Genomic DNA, 14,806 nt, shown 5'->3' with positions numbered 1-14,806 from the left:
CACTTGCTTCATTAAAATTTTGGTTTTGAAAGTCATGAATGATGATTGAGGGAATCATCAAGCTGGCCATGTGTTACTGCAATTTATTTAGGTCATTACTATGCCCTAAAGTCCATCAGGGGTGTATTAGCTGCAGAAAGTTAGGTTTTGCTCCATCTTGGCTATAAGGAAAAGTGAATTAAAGATACCTTTAAGAGTTTTCTTGTTTTTAGACAGGTGTCATGTTCTTAGTTCTTGATTAGTTACCACTGTATAATTTCTAATTTACATGGAATTTACGGTTGATGTGTAATATGACACATAACTTGCTTATTATTAGTGTAGGCCTACATACTTGGAGACCTTATGTGGTTGCAAGATTTTTTATAAAGTTAAGAAAATTTTAGCCTGTGGGTATTGGACTTCCAATTATGGGTAGTGTATTTTATTTTGAGATATGGTCCTTTTTATTACCCTTCTTGATCTGGTGGCAGAATTCACCCTTTGTAGGCCTTATTTCTCATAGCCTAAACCAAACCCCATGGCGTAACAGCTCCAAAGGGCCATGGCCTACCAAGTGACAAGTGCTCGCAGCCTGAAGGCATGCAAATTATGAGGTGTCGTGTGGTCAGCACAACAAATCCTCTCGGCTGTTATTCTTGGGTCCTTGTCCGGGGCCACCATCTTACCGTTAGGGAGCTCCTTAATTGTAATCATGTAGCCTGAGTTGACCTCGAACAAGCCCTCAGATCCAGGTAAAAGTCCCTGTCCTGGCCGGGAATCGAATGCGGGGCCTTGGAGTAAGATTTATTATTTATAAATTTCATTTTCCGTATTGATAGATTCAATGTATAGACAAGAAATGTGTTTTTCCACCAATCAATACACAATTTATTGTAAATAGATTACACTAGTACCGGTTTCGGCCCTTAACGGCCATCATCAGCTCTTTCAAGATTAATATTATTGTGTCCACCTTTTCAATAGAAATATATATTTTTAGTGGTTAAATTCTACATGAATGAAACACACCAGTTAGGGACATGTTTCGCCCTAGTTATGGGCATCTTCAGCCTATATTAATCCTAAGGTCAAGAATTAAAACTATAAACATTGGAACTTATAGTAAACTAACTTAACACTGTACATATTGTAAGCTGTACATACTGTACATATTGTAAACTGTGTAAATAACATAAGACAATTGTGTTTAGTATTAAGGTAGTTTACTATAAGTTCCAATGTTTATAGTTTTAATTCTTGACCTTAGGATTAATATAGGCTGAAGATGCCCCATAACTAGGGTGAAACATGCCCCTAACTGGTGTGTTTCATTCATGTAGAATTTAACCACTAAAAATATATATTTGTATTGAAAAGGTGGACACAATAATTTTAATCTTGAAAAAGTTTACTTATTGTATCTTCAATACGGAACAAAATGAGATTAGTTACTTGTAACTTGTAACATCATCAGCTAGTAGGCTACATGATTAGTTTCCATCCATTAGACAAATTACGAGTTGTTATTATGTTAGACATCCGGATGTCTAATGGGGGATGGAAATGCAGTATACAGTAGCATGAAGTTAAAATATCTGTGGTCAAAGGTAAAATGTTACAATAAGTTAGAACATGAGTATACAGAACACACTAAAACACTTAAAATCTTTAACATTAAAATTTGGTATGTACAGGTTAGACACTTAATAAAATTTGAGTTCATGTTGCTTAGATTCCATTCTTCTATCTTCTGTGTGGTTCCTTTGCTTCTATGTCATGTCGCTTCAGCTGAATTGTGCATTGGTTGGTGGAAAAACACATTTCTTGTCTATACCTCGGAGTAAGAGGCTGCATGCTACTCCTACACTGTGGAACTGGCTTATTTCTCGTAAAGGGCTTCTAAAAATGATGTGTAGTGTCATGTAGGCCTCGTCCATTTTTCATGGCTATGGCTTATTATGGGAATTTATAATAATAATAATAATAATAATAGAAAGTTTTGGCTGTCTCATTTTTAGGTAGGACACCTTTCCCCCTCCCCCTTTTTTTTTTTTTTTTTCTTTTCGATTTACCTTACCTTACCCTACTGCAAACATATCACATATGTAGTGCAAATCTTATATACTTGGGGACAAATCATGACGACCTTTCCTCACACCACTACTTTCCAGCGACAGCCCGGTGTCTATTAGCGGCTTATAGGATTTACTACCTCTGCTGCAGCCAGAGTTGCCAAATCGTCTACTGCACTTGACACAAAGAAAGGGTAAATACTACAGAGAGTAGACAGATTAATTTGGGTTTATAGCTCCGATTGTTTTACCAAGCACTGCGTCCGACTCGTTAGCTGAATGGTCAGTGTATTGGCTTTCGGTTCAGAGGGTCCCGGGTTCGATTCTCGTCCGGGTCAGGGATTTTAACCTTCATTGGTTACTTCCAGGGGCTGGGTGTTAGTGCTATCCTCAACATCCCTGCAACTCACACACCACACATAACACTATCCTCCACCACAATTACACGCAGTTACCTACACATGGCAGATGCCGCCCACCCTCATCAGAGGGTCTGCCTTACAAGGGCTGCACTGGGCTAGAAATAGCGACACAAAATTAAAACCGGGCACTGTACCCGACATTCTCAAGGGCCTGTTCTCTGAAGGTCAGTAGTGGCTGAATCTGTAGCTGTGTCCTCCCACTATATATAAGTAGTAGCAAGATGTTTCTGAACAGTTCGTAATTTTGTTCGGTGCAGGTCATTCTGCTGTATTAGCTAACAACCACTGGTTGGTTGGCCTTTCCTTGTACTGTTCACAGTAGTTAGTATAGATTTGCAGGCTCTGTTTACCTGTTTAGTTTGAACTTCCTTCATACCATTGTCTACTATCCATCTCATAACATTCTCTAGGTCTTTTTGTAGTTGCTCACAATCCTGTAACTTATTTACTACTCTATACAGTACAACATCATCCGCAAATAGCCGTATCTGTGATTCCATTTCTTTACTCTTATCATTTATGTATAAGAAAAAAATAAAAGTCTAATAATACTGACCTGTTGGACGCTCCCTCTTAATAACAGAATCAGATAACACTTCATCTACTATGTGCCGTTGAATGTCTCCATCTAAACAGTGTAGAACAGTGACAAAATGGTGTAATACTTGATGTGGCTTATCAGCCTGAACTGATTGGCACATCATTTTATGTCATAAACACCAAGGTCTTCCTGAGAATTTGAACAAATTATTTGACAGTAAACTTACAATGCATTTCAGATGAAAGTTATACAAGCATCATGCGTGTGCATTGAAAAGGTGAAAAATAACTAAATTGTATGTATGTCTACCTACTTCTTAGTCCGTTTTCTTGATATGGGGTCAGGGTTGAGGTGAGATATCATCTTATGGTAGTTTTTACTGCTTTATGCCCTTCGTGATGCCAACCTCAGTTGGGAAGCTAATGAAGATGAAATGAATGATCGTGAATGAAATTTGGTTAGGAGGTGGAAGGAATAGACCGTGCCTATGAATAAGAGTTTGCCTGGAAGTGAAAATGGAAAAGCACAGAAAACCATTCTCAGGGCAGCTGACTGTGGGATATGAACCCAGTCACCTCCTGAAAGCAGAGCTTGGCTCCATAGCTGTAGCACGTTTACATGCAAGGCCACGAAATTAACAACGAATAAAAATTCCATGCATTCCAATATATGCCTATGTAAAAAAGAACAATGTCAGTTGATGAGTTCTGAAATATTTAACGTTCATGCCAAACAGTAAATTCTGTGGCACACAAGAGAAATAAAATCTACCATGAATGAATAAACAATGCCCAGTGCTTGGGTCAGGAGATCATTTTTAAATGCTTGTAATGACCAAAAGCGTTGCCTACATAATATACAAGGCCTGGAAGAACGGGCGATTTTCTGCCAGAATAGCTTCACACTTGAGGTTTTGGAGTCTTACCGGTAGATGTCAGATTTATGGGTTGTTGTCAGTGCATTAGATCTGTAACTTGGCATAGTTGGGGACAAAACATGACAGCCTCAGTTCCTAGAAGTGAGCTGGAAGCCAGTAGTCAATCACACCCTGCTGAGTTAACGAGTTCTAGGTGATCCTTGTTTGGTGAGGAGAGGCTGCCAAACCACTTTCTTCCTCACACTCTGTAGTATTTACCCTTTCTTTGTGTCGAGTGCAGTAGACGATTTAGCAACTCTGGCTGCAGTAGAGGTAGTAAATCCTATAAGCCGCTAATAGACACCGGGCTGCTACTGGAAAGTAGTGGTGTGAGGCGAGGTCGTTATGCTTTGTCCCCAAGTATATAAAATTTGCACTACACGTGTGATATGTTAGCAGTTTATTAAATAGTTTTCGTGGTATCCTTTGGCGTGCTATAGCTATACAAATTAAAAAACCCTTATAGTTGCATCCTGTTATCGTTTTTCCTTCATTAATTACAACTTTAACAATATTTCGTCTTATTCCGTCTATAAGTTAGTTTTGATCCGCTTGGTTATTTTGTAGTTTATTCATATAATGTGTACTGAATGAGCAGAGTGGCCTTCAGCTCAACAGCAACTAGGTTTACTAGCCTTGCAACTCTGCATTCGGGAGGCGTAGGGTCTGGTTCCAATCATTAGTTGTCTTGAGAATTGTTTTCCACGGTTTTCCATTCTCATTCACTAAAACAAATGCTGGGACGTATCTTTTAATTCGCCACGGGTGCCAACCGGTCACCTTCTCCGCACTTCAAATCACGGCTTCAAGTCTCCTTGGTCTGCGAATGTGCGTAACCTTTTAGGAGGCCCGCCTTGCTCCATCAGAGTACAGAATGAAAACGTTTAATATTAGTAATAATTTATAGGTTGTTTCTTCCCTACTTCTGTACCAGAACACTAAGACTACCGTTAGTTTTTTTTTTTTTATGGCAGCGATGAATAGTGTGTGTTACTGTCAGTATTGTGATTATTCTTATAGAGCCAAGTCATGTAATTTACATTTCGTGCGGATATGGGAATGTGAGTAAAGTGTTAAAAATGGTGCATTGCTTTGTTCCAAGATGTACTCCAAACAGTGCAAAGAAGGAAAAACGTGACGTTCCATCTGTTTCTTGCTGATCCAACCTTACTTGAGAAGTGGAAAATTGCCATTTCAAGGTAAGGCAAGAAACTAGTCTTTCGTGGTTACCAACAAGACCGTCAAAAGTGTGTAGCAAGTATTTAGTTGAATCTGATTTTAGTGTTAGCCCCGCAAAGAAGAGGCTTCTTTCAGTTAAAATACCATCTGTATGTTGTGGCTATCCTACTCATAAACAAATATGTGCCAAAAGCAGTAGTGATTCTACCCCAGATTAGATTCATCTAAACCAGAAAGAATTCAGTCAATGACAGCTTCATCTACGGAGAAACTCCTCAACCTCATATGACAAAAGTAGCAATTCTAGTGTCCACCCTAACTCCAAAAGCACCCCCCGAAGAGCTAAATACAATAGAAACAGAAGAAAATCCATCTTGTTGAGGAAGTCAATTGACAGATTTACAGTTTATAAATTTGGACATAAACTGGAAGAATTAAAATCAGAGAAGAAGGTGAAAACAACAAAAGTACACAAGAAAGTAAACGTAATTGTAAAAAATGCCAGTAAGGGTGATTTAAATTTACTATTTCTTGTAGAGTAGCTAGACCCGTACGGAAAGGAAAACATTACAAGTTGTTGAGACTACTTTGAAAATATCTATTATGTGGCACAGAAAAGCACCTAATGGTTATAGTTTAATTAGATTAATAGGTTGCCTGAAACTTCCACACAGGATTACATTAAAAAATTACATTGGCTACACTTAAGGTGAGACTGGAACGACATGAACATTTTTTAACTGACTGGTACGGATTGAGTATTATATGATTTAAACCAATTCACGTTTTGTAAATTTACCCTTCCTTACAGCATTTTTTATGAGTTTATTAGGTGAAAATAAACGGATTTGTGTAATTTCCCATTTAAGAGCATTGTATAGGTTAGCCCATAAAGATGACATCTAGCGGCAAATTTGGAAACTCTGCAAAATTAAATGTTACAAGTTATAAATCTCATCGTTAGGTCCGTATTATTCTTGAAAGCAACTTCTTCAGGAATCCCTCCGTTGACCTGCTGAGCCTAACACAGACGGAGATTTTCTTTCAGGGTTTTCTCCCTTAGCCTTTTGTGTCCAGTCACCTCAGCCTACAAGGCAGCAGTTTATTCTCATATTAATCCCTGAATATAGGGCTGCCTCTTCCGCCATTTCCACCGTACCAAAGTCCACCTTCTCCGCTGTAGAAGTCGTTGAGGTCTTCACTCATAACCCTGAACTGGGACCCTTACCAGATGTTACACACCGGGTCAGTGTGCTCTGGGACTCACATAGGCAGGGGCGCCACTCCCTGGGTAGGTCTGCCTCCGAAAAGGGTCCCTACCTGCTACCATGAACAACACTTACTGGACCAACAAAGAGTAGTCTTCAGGCAACAGAAATTAATTTCCTCCGTTCTTGTCTACAAAAAACAAAAACAAAAAACAAAAAAAAATAAGGAATGTGGATATCCGACAACAGCTTGGATTGGAAAGAAGCTTGCTGGAGACTCTAGAAGTGAAGAGATTGTAATGGTATGGTCACATGAAAAGAATGAACCCTCACAAGACTCCTCGAACATACTTTGACCACAATGTTCCTGGGAAAAGACCAAGAGGAAGACCTTGTGATGTTTGGGAAAAACAGATAATGAAGGACCTTGAAATTAGAGATGTGAACTGGTGTCGCTTATATGAGCAGCATCTGTGGATGGATAGAACAAACTGGGGGAGGCTCGTACACAACCGCACCCGGCTTGCTGGAACGAAAAAATGATGATGATGATGATGATGAGGTCCGTATTGACCAACTTATACCTTTCTGAAAGAATGTTTCTTGAGGGTGCACCTTTTCAATACATTATATGTTCTTTATTAATTTACATAAATAATGTTACATCATTACTACTGGGTCGATGCATAAGTTTGTGCGGTTCTTTTATTTTATATTTTATTTTATTTTACTGTCACTGTCATGCACTGTAACACACAATCACTCAGTGATGTATTCACCTCCACTCTCTATGACCTTTTGCCAAGGTCCATTGTTGGATGTGCTTGTGAAGGGTTGGCTGTTGAGAGAGCTCTTGCATTGTTGTAGTGATAAAGTAGCTAAGACCTATTGAAATTGTTTAATTTTGTGTGTGTGATCCATTAAGTGCTATTTATATATTGGTGTTTAGTGCTTGTTGGTAGAAATTGGGAGTAGTGATATTTAATTGAATTTTATAACAAGTTATTCAGTTGGTGTTCAGTAGATTACATTTTCTAGGTTAAGTAGGCTAGCTAGGTATACTATACCTTGTTTCGAATTTAGGTTTAAGAAATTCTTTAGGTAATAACATTACCTTTTAAAAAAGTATTTTTAAATATCTGTAGATTCATTGGTATAATACTTACAAAGGCAGATTATCATGACGAGTTGTTACTTCCGCCGCAACTTTTCTGGTATTTCATATAGATATCCATTCAGGTATCACGAAGATAATAATTTATTAAATTAAATAACACGATTCGCCTGTAAACTTCGATTTAAAAAGAAGTTAAAGAGAATACACAGTAATTTCACTGGGTAATTACGGTATTTAACAGTTTTTGGATTGTTGACAATTGTTGCTACGTGCACATGGTAGCTGTGTAAACAAATACAAAATCTGCTGATTACTTTATTCCAATAATTTGTAGTCTAAGTTCCCAGCATACTTTGTACTTTGCATCTTCGTTCATTCATCGATTAAAAGTTAATAATCAAACATCAATTGTCCAAGGCATGATAGGAAATGCCCTCAAATGAATTTACAGCAGAATAAACATACAACGCTAAATAAAACCTTGAAAACGTACATGACTTAGCAGAGGCTTATTCCTCTACATACAGAGGTTTCAGATCGCCCATAGTACAGGCACTTCCCTGAAGGGGAAAACATCATTACCAAATAATACAAACTATTTCTAAACACCAGCGAGTCCACACCCTTAGAGCTCTCAAAGAGTAGCTAAAACGTTACAAATTTACAAGGATACATGTTAATAAAAGGCGTTTTCTAATACCTCAGGTCTATCCCATACGTAGATATTCCAAGGAAGGAAACTAAGTTCCACTCTCTTACCTTCACACTACGTGACCGGGGACGAAGGACCAGAGAAAAGAGCCCGACAAGGGAGCTCACAGCTCAAGTGCTAGCAGGCAATTGCACGAGTCAGAGTCTCTACCGCAAGTTGCGGCCAAGGACAAGTCTGTCGCAACTCCTCAAAGGGGCGAGGAGAGAGGGGAAGGTCTGTGAAGCGAAGAGAGGGGAGCCTCGATTCAAAGGGCAGCACTTCAGAGCGAGAACCTTCTCGATTTCTCTAAAGCCATGCGGGGGAACAAGAGCAAGATTTATTATTTTAAGGGGAACCCCATAGCAGAATAAAGAATACATTTAAAATACATGTGCCATGTACACAAAATACAAGACAGCTTGCAAGCATTATAAGGCACATTCAGTAGAACAAACAAACGATGGCAGGGAAGAGTAAAGGTTTTTCATGGCACAATCGCCATAAGACCTATCTGTGTCGGTGCGACATAAAACCACTAGCAAAAAAAAAGTTTTCTTATATATATATATAAATAAATGATGAGAGTAAAGAAGTGGAATCCGAGGTAAGTCTTTTTGCGGATAATGCTATTCTGTATAGAGTAATAAATAAGTTACAAGATTGTAAGCAACTGCAACATGACCTTGATAATGTGAGATGGACAGCAGGCAATGGTATGATGATAAACAGGGTTAAAAGTCAGGTTGTGTGTTTCACAAAGAGGAAAAGTCCTCTCAGTTTTAATTACTCCATTGATGGGATGAAAGTTCCTTTTAGGGATCATTGTAGGTGTCTAGGTGTTAATATAAGGAAATATCTTCATTGGGGTAATCACATAAATGAGATTGTAAATAAAGGGTACAGATCTCTGCATATGTTTATGAGGGTGTTTAGGGATTGTAGTAAGGATGTAAAGGAGAGGGCATATAAATCTCTGGTAAGAGCCCAACTAGAGTATGGTTCCAGAGTACGGGGGACCCTCACCAGGATTACTTGATTCAAGAACTGGAAAGAATCCAAAGAAAAGCAGCTCAATTTGTTCTGGATGATTTCCGACAAAAGAGTAGCGTTACAAAAATGTTGCAAAGTTAGGGCTGGGAAGATTGGGAGAAAGAAGACGAGCTGCTCGTCTAAGTGGTATGTTATGAATGTAGGTAAGGGTTATTCTGCCCGAAGGCAGGTCCGAACCTCAGCAGAGGTATTCCTGAGTCGGAGTTTTTTACGTGCAGTAGGGTGGCCAGTTCCTTTCCGCTCCTCCATTCCCTTACCCCCCACCAACAGCGCGTGGCAACCCATCCAACTCCTGACCACGCCCAATGTTGCTTAACTTTGGAGATCTCACGGGATACGGTGTTTCAACACGGCTACGGCCGTTGGCTTATGAATGTAGTATAGAAATATTTAAAATAGTTATATTTGAATCAGCCTTGTCAATGGTTAAGATTATCAACAGTAAGTGATATGTTACACGTTATAATTCTCATGTTCCAAGTTGTCAGCGGAGAGATGGCGTGGAATGACATTAGTAGACGAATAACTTTGAGTGGCATCTTCAAAAGTAGGAAGTTTCACAATATGAAGATAAAGTTGGAATTCAAGAGGACGAAATGGGGCAAATATTCATTTATAGGAAAGGGAGTTATGGATTGGAATAACTCACCAAGGGAGATGTTCAATAAATTTCCATTTTCTTTGAAATCATTTAAGAAAAGGCTAGGAAAAACAACAGATAGAGAATCTGCCACCTGGGTGACTGCCCTAAATGCAGATCAGTATTGATTGATTGATTGATTGATTGATTGATTGATTGATTGAATGTTCAGATAACAGTTGAATGCCTCGCCTGTAGAACTGTTTTGGTTTTGACTGGAAGAAATCTGTTAGCCATTGGTCAAGAGAAGCTTCGTCAGCAAATACTTGCCCCTCAATGTGGTTAGAAAGACAGCAGAACAGATGGAAGATGGAAATCTGAGGAGGCAAGTTTAGGGTAATAGGAAGGATGAGGAAGAGGTTCCCAGCCAAGGTCAGCAATCACACCTTTGGTCGATTGCGCTGTATGCGGACGAGCATTATCATAGAGCAATATGACTGGCTGTTGTTCTTGTCTTTTGTTGTCAATGGCAACGGCAAGATGTCTTAGCTGGTCACTACACACAGCAGAGGTAATCGTTACATTTTTCAGAAGAAGTTCATGGTGAAGAATGCCATCTTTGTTCTACCAAACATACAGCATGATTTTCTGTTGATGGGCACTATCATTGGCACTTGGAGTTTTTTTTTTTTTGATGACCTGAGCCACTCTTTCCTCTTCTTCATATTGGGTGAGTTGGCCGTGCGATTAAGGGCGCGCGGCTGTGAGCTTCCATCCGGGAGATAGTGGGTTCGAATCCCACTGTCGGCAGCCCTGAAGATGTTTTTCCGTGGTTTCCCATTTTCACCAGGCAAATTCTGGGGCTGTACCTTAATTAAGGCCACGGCCACTTCCTTCCAACTCCTAGGCCTTTTCTATCCCATCGTCGCCATAAGACCTAACTGTGTCAGTGCAACGTAAAGCCACTAGCCTCTTCGCATGTTCCTCTTCTTCATGTTGACAAACTGGCACCATTTCTCGTCACCAGTGACATTGTTTCAAAGGAATGCTTCGTGCCTATCGCAAGCCAACCGGTGCCGCGCAAGCAATGATGAACAGATGTTTACTCGATGATTTTTGTAACTGTCACTTAGCACATGTGGTACCCATATACCCAATTTCTGTACCTTACCCATCGAATGCAAATGGTGTACGATAGTTGAATGATCGCATTAAAAATCTTGCGCCATTTCCCGCGTTGTCTGACAAGGATTCTCATGAAGCAACTCATTCAAGCAATTTTCGTCAAAATCTGAAGGTCTTCCAGAACTTGGATCATCAGATGAGTCGAACTGTCCTGTTTGAAAGCGGGAAAACCATTTTTGTGCTGTTCTTTGAGCGATTGTTTCATTCCCGTACACTTCACAAATTGTTCTTGCAGCTCCTGTTGCATTGGATCCTTGGTTGAACTCAGAGTAAAATGTGTTCGAAATGCCCACTTTTCTCAACTTGACATTCCATGTCCATTTGAAATATATACAAATAATGTGTTCACAATCGAGAAAACCTGTGTTTCACAACACACAAACTCATTTAAAACAACAGAATAGCGATATACAATCCCTTCATGACGCATTGTTGCCAACCCCAAAGAATATCACATGAACTTATGCATCGACCCTATATGTCTTAAGCGGGACATGTTGACGCAAGTGTGATAAACTGACATAACTTGAAAACAATATACTCTCACCCATGGGTAAATAATGCAAGCATTGAGCTCAAATTATTATTATTATTATTATTATTATTATTATTATTATTATTATTATTATTATTATTATTATTATTATTATTATTATTATTATTATTATTATTATTATTATTATTATTGATCTGTCTCAGCTTTATCCTTGGCTTTGACAAAATGAAAGTGACTGAGGTATGAGTGATGCTAGTAATGCCATTCCTTCTGCAGTCAGTCCCTGCTATGAATGGTGTGAAAATATTGCTCATAGGGTCAGTTGGTGCATGCATTTCAGTGGGCTTGGCAGACTGATGTGTAATAGCAACTTCTGGCTCGGTGAGGAAAGCAACGGGAAACTACCTCACTCCTCATTTCCCTAGTACGCCTCATCAGTGATGCCTAGGCTATCTGTGACAGCTGATGGTGGAACTGTTGAGGTTCCAACCAGCCTTCAGGCTGAGGACTAAACATACACATTATTATTATTATTATTATTATTATTATTATTATTATTATTATTATTATTATTATTATTATTTATGTCATATGTACAGACAATACAATCAAATTATTTGTGAGGTTATGTCATGAAACGTGCTGTACATATATTTAAGTTTAGTTAATGTAAGAATCTGTAATTAATAGTATATAATTTATTATTACCTGTATACATGATGTGTAATCCACTGCAGTATTGTGTAACACGTTGTAATTTGCAGAATGGCTTTAGGTAAGACGAGATGATTGTAGAATATTCTGTACATTGTAACTATGTTGTTAAGCACTCGAGAACTTACTAGAAGGTATTTTGTAACATATCTTTCTAGAAGCTTGGCCAGGCACATATATATGAGGAGGTGGTCTTGATGGGGGAGACGAGTTATTGCTTAGTTGGAGTTATGGTTTAACAGGAGTATACTTGTGACCTCATGTTGTGTTTAGGCAGACAGGTTTGTAGGCAGTCAGCTTTCAACTGTTTTAAGGTTGCAATCTCCATGTGGCATGTGCTTAGTTGTACGCAGTTGTTAAGAATGATGGTTTGTTGATGTGGTATTTTGTTGTGACTGCCAGTTAATCAAGTTATGTGTGATTAATGTGAAAATTAGTTCTAAATAAATAAGTGTACCAACTGACAGCATTTTGTGTGCATCTTTGTGGCTACATCAATGTTTCACCTATTTTTTAGGCATCTTCAGCTGTTGTTCCTAATATCTAAGATCAAAATTATTAAAAGTGAAAGAGGACATGTTCCAAAACATTAACAAATCTCCACACGTTAAAGTTCTGCCCACAGGCTGACTACCTTCTCTGACAACAGCCAATGCTCCTTTCGCCCACCCCTCCCCAACCCACACCCTTCCAGCAACACACACAGGTACAACACGAGGTGCACAGCATTAACCACTGCCATTTGGACAGAAAGTATCACAGGAGCAAGCCTGCCGCAAGAGAAACGAGGGGGTGAGGAAGATCTCGCTTAGCATCCCCATTTTATACTTTATTTACATAAACTTCATAACTAAGACACTTTTCTCATTACAGACTCTCAATCCACCACTCTCAGCCCTTTAATGAGCAATAAGGTCTACAACAACCAAAAGAACGATCTTGAGAAGTCCCCTCTTCTGACCCCACATAACAGCAGGCAGCCTTGTTTTACTTATTTCTAATCATCACCTGGCAACAAAGAAAAAAAAACAGTCAGACAACTGACCACATCAACAACATCCCACAAAATCTCAACTGAATGTTTATCTCAAAAACAAACATCATAAAAGAAAGTGACAATTAAGTCAGTGAAATTTCCATTGGTTGCACACACGTTGAACATCATAGACTGAACAATCCACACCAGCTCAACATCATTATAAGCAACATTGGATTGAACTAGTATATAATCGAGTTTTAAATTGTAACAGTCATGTCAAGGATGTTTTTATAAAATGTATAGTAACATGTAAGCATAATCTTTTAGACAGAGGAATTCATGTTAACCGGATGTTTCTATAAATTATGTAGCATGTATAAGCATAACTTTGTAGACAGAGCAGTTCATGTTAGCCCAACTATTTTAAGCATTTTGTCATAAACAAAGCCTAAGATTTTGGCAATTTTGATCTTAGATATTAGGAACAGCAGCTGAAGATGCCTGAAAAATAGGCGAAACATGTCCCGCCAACGACATAGTAATGATGTAACGTTATTTATGTAAATTAATAAAAAAGCATGTAATATATTGAAAAGGTGGACCCTCAAGAAGCATTCTTTCAGAAAAGTAAAAGAGTCGACCCGATAGCCACGGCAGTTGTGAGCCTCTGTGTTTTGACATATTTGCTTCGTTTATGGTTTATTAGCAATATACTTACATGATAAAGTAAGAAATTAGGGGGTACATTTCAAAGTGGCACTTTACAGGATACCCATTTTTCTGGAAAAACAGGGAAAACACAGGGAAATACAAATGCAGAAAATGTGTACGGAAAATACAGAGAAATATACTTGTCACATCAAAATTAAGCTTTTCTACCAAGACTGGACCCGAACAGAATGATCGAACGAGACTGATACATAGATGCTACGTGAATCATACACAGCGTGTAGTACTTTGAGAGAGAGAGATAAGAGTGAGCTTGCAAGGTAGTGAAAGAGAGTGAATGATAAAGATGACATATCTGTGGTAACCGCTCAAAGGTGGCAGTACACTAGGCTTGTGAGATGTAGTATTGCATTAGTTTAAGTGTAGTGTACCCCCTGCGGGTGGGGGACGCACATGTAGAATACACCCGCGGTATCTCCTGCCTGTCGTAAGAGGCGACTAACAGGGCCCCAAGGGGCTCTCAACTTGGGAGTGTGGATTGGCGACCACGGGGCCCTTAGCTGAGTCTTGGCATTGTTTCCACTTACTTGTGCCAGGCTCCTCACTTTCGTCTATCCTGCCCGACCTCTCTTGGTCAACTCTTATTCTTTTCCGACCCCGACGGTATTAGAGCATTCGAGGCCTAGGGAGTCTTTCATTTTCACGCCGTTCGTGGCCCTTGCCTTTCTTCGTCCGTTCCTTCATCTTTCGAAGTGACGGGTCCCTTCTTTCTTCTTCTTTTCTGTCTCTACCCCCTGTCGGTGGGGGATGCAGATGAAAAATACACCCTCGGTATCCCCTGCCTGTCGTGAGAGGCGACTAAAAGGGACGACCAAGGGATGATTCGATGAGAACCATGACACTACTTTTAATTTATACCATCATGCGGGGAAAACCATGGGTTGCCTTTACTTGCGAGTAGTACCACTATGTTAGGTACACAATAGGTTTGTGCTTAGTAGCAGC

The 14,806-nt window shown here is 39.2% G+C and overlaps 1 protein-coding gene across 1 annotated transcript in view; it reads left to right on the top strand.

Annotated features, from left to right (window-relative positions):
- The window catches only part of LOC136874123 (activating signal cointegrator 1), a 109,032-nt gene that overhangs the window by 1,262 nt on the left and 92,964 nt on the right, over window positions 1–14,806 (top strand). The gene's annotated exons all lie outside the window — the stretch shown is intronic.

The sequence above is a fragment of the Anabrus simplex genome, chromosome 5 (assembly GCF_040414725.1).
Source record: "Anabrus simplex isolate iqAnaSimp1 chromosome 5, ASM4041472v1, whole genome shotgun sequence".
Lineage (NCBI taxonomy): Eukaryota > Metazoa > Arthropoda > Insecta > Orthoptera > Tettigoniidae > Anabrus > Anabrus simplex.
The sequence above is the reverse complement of the archived record's forward strand: the minus strand, read 5'-3'. Positions and strand labels throughout refer to the sequence as shown.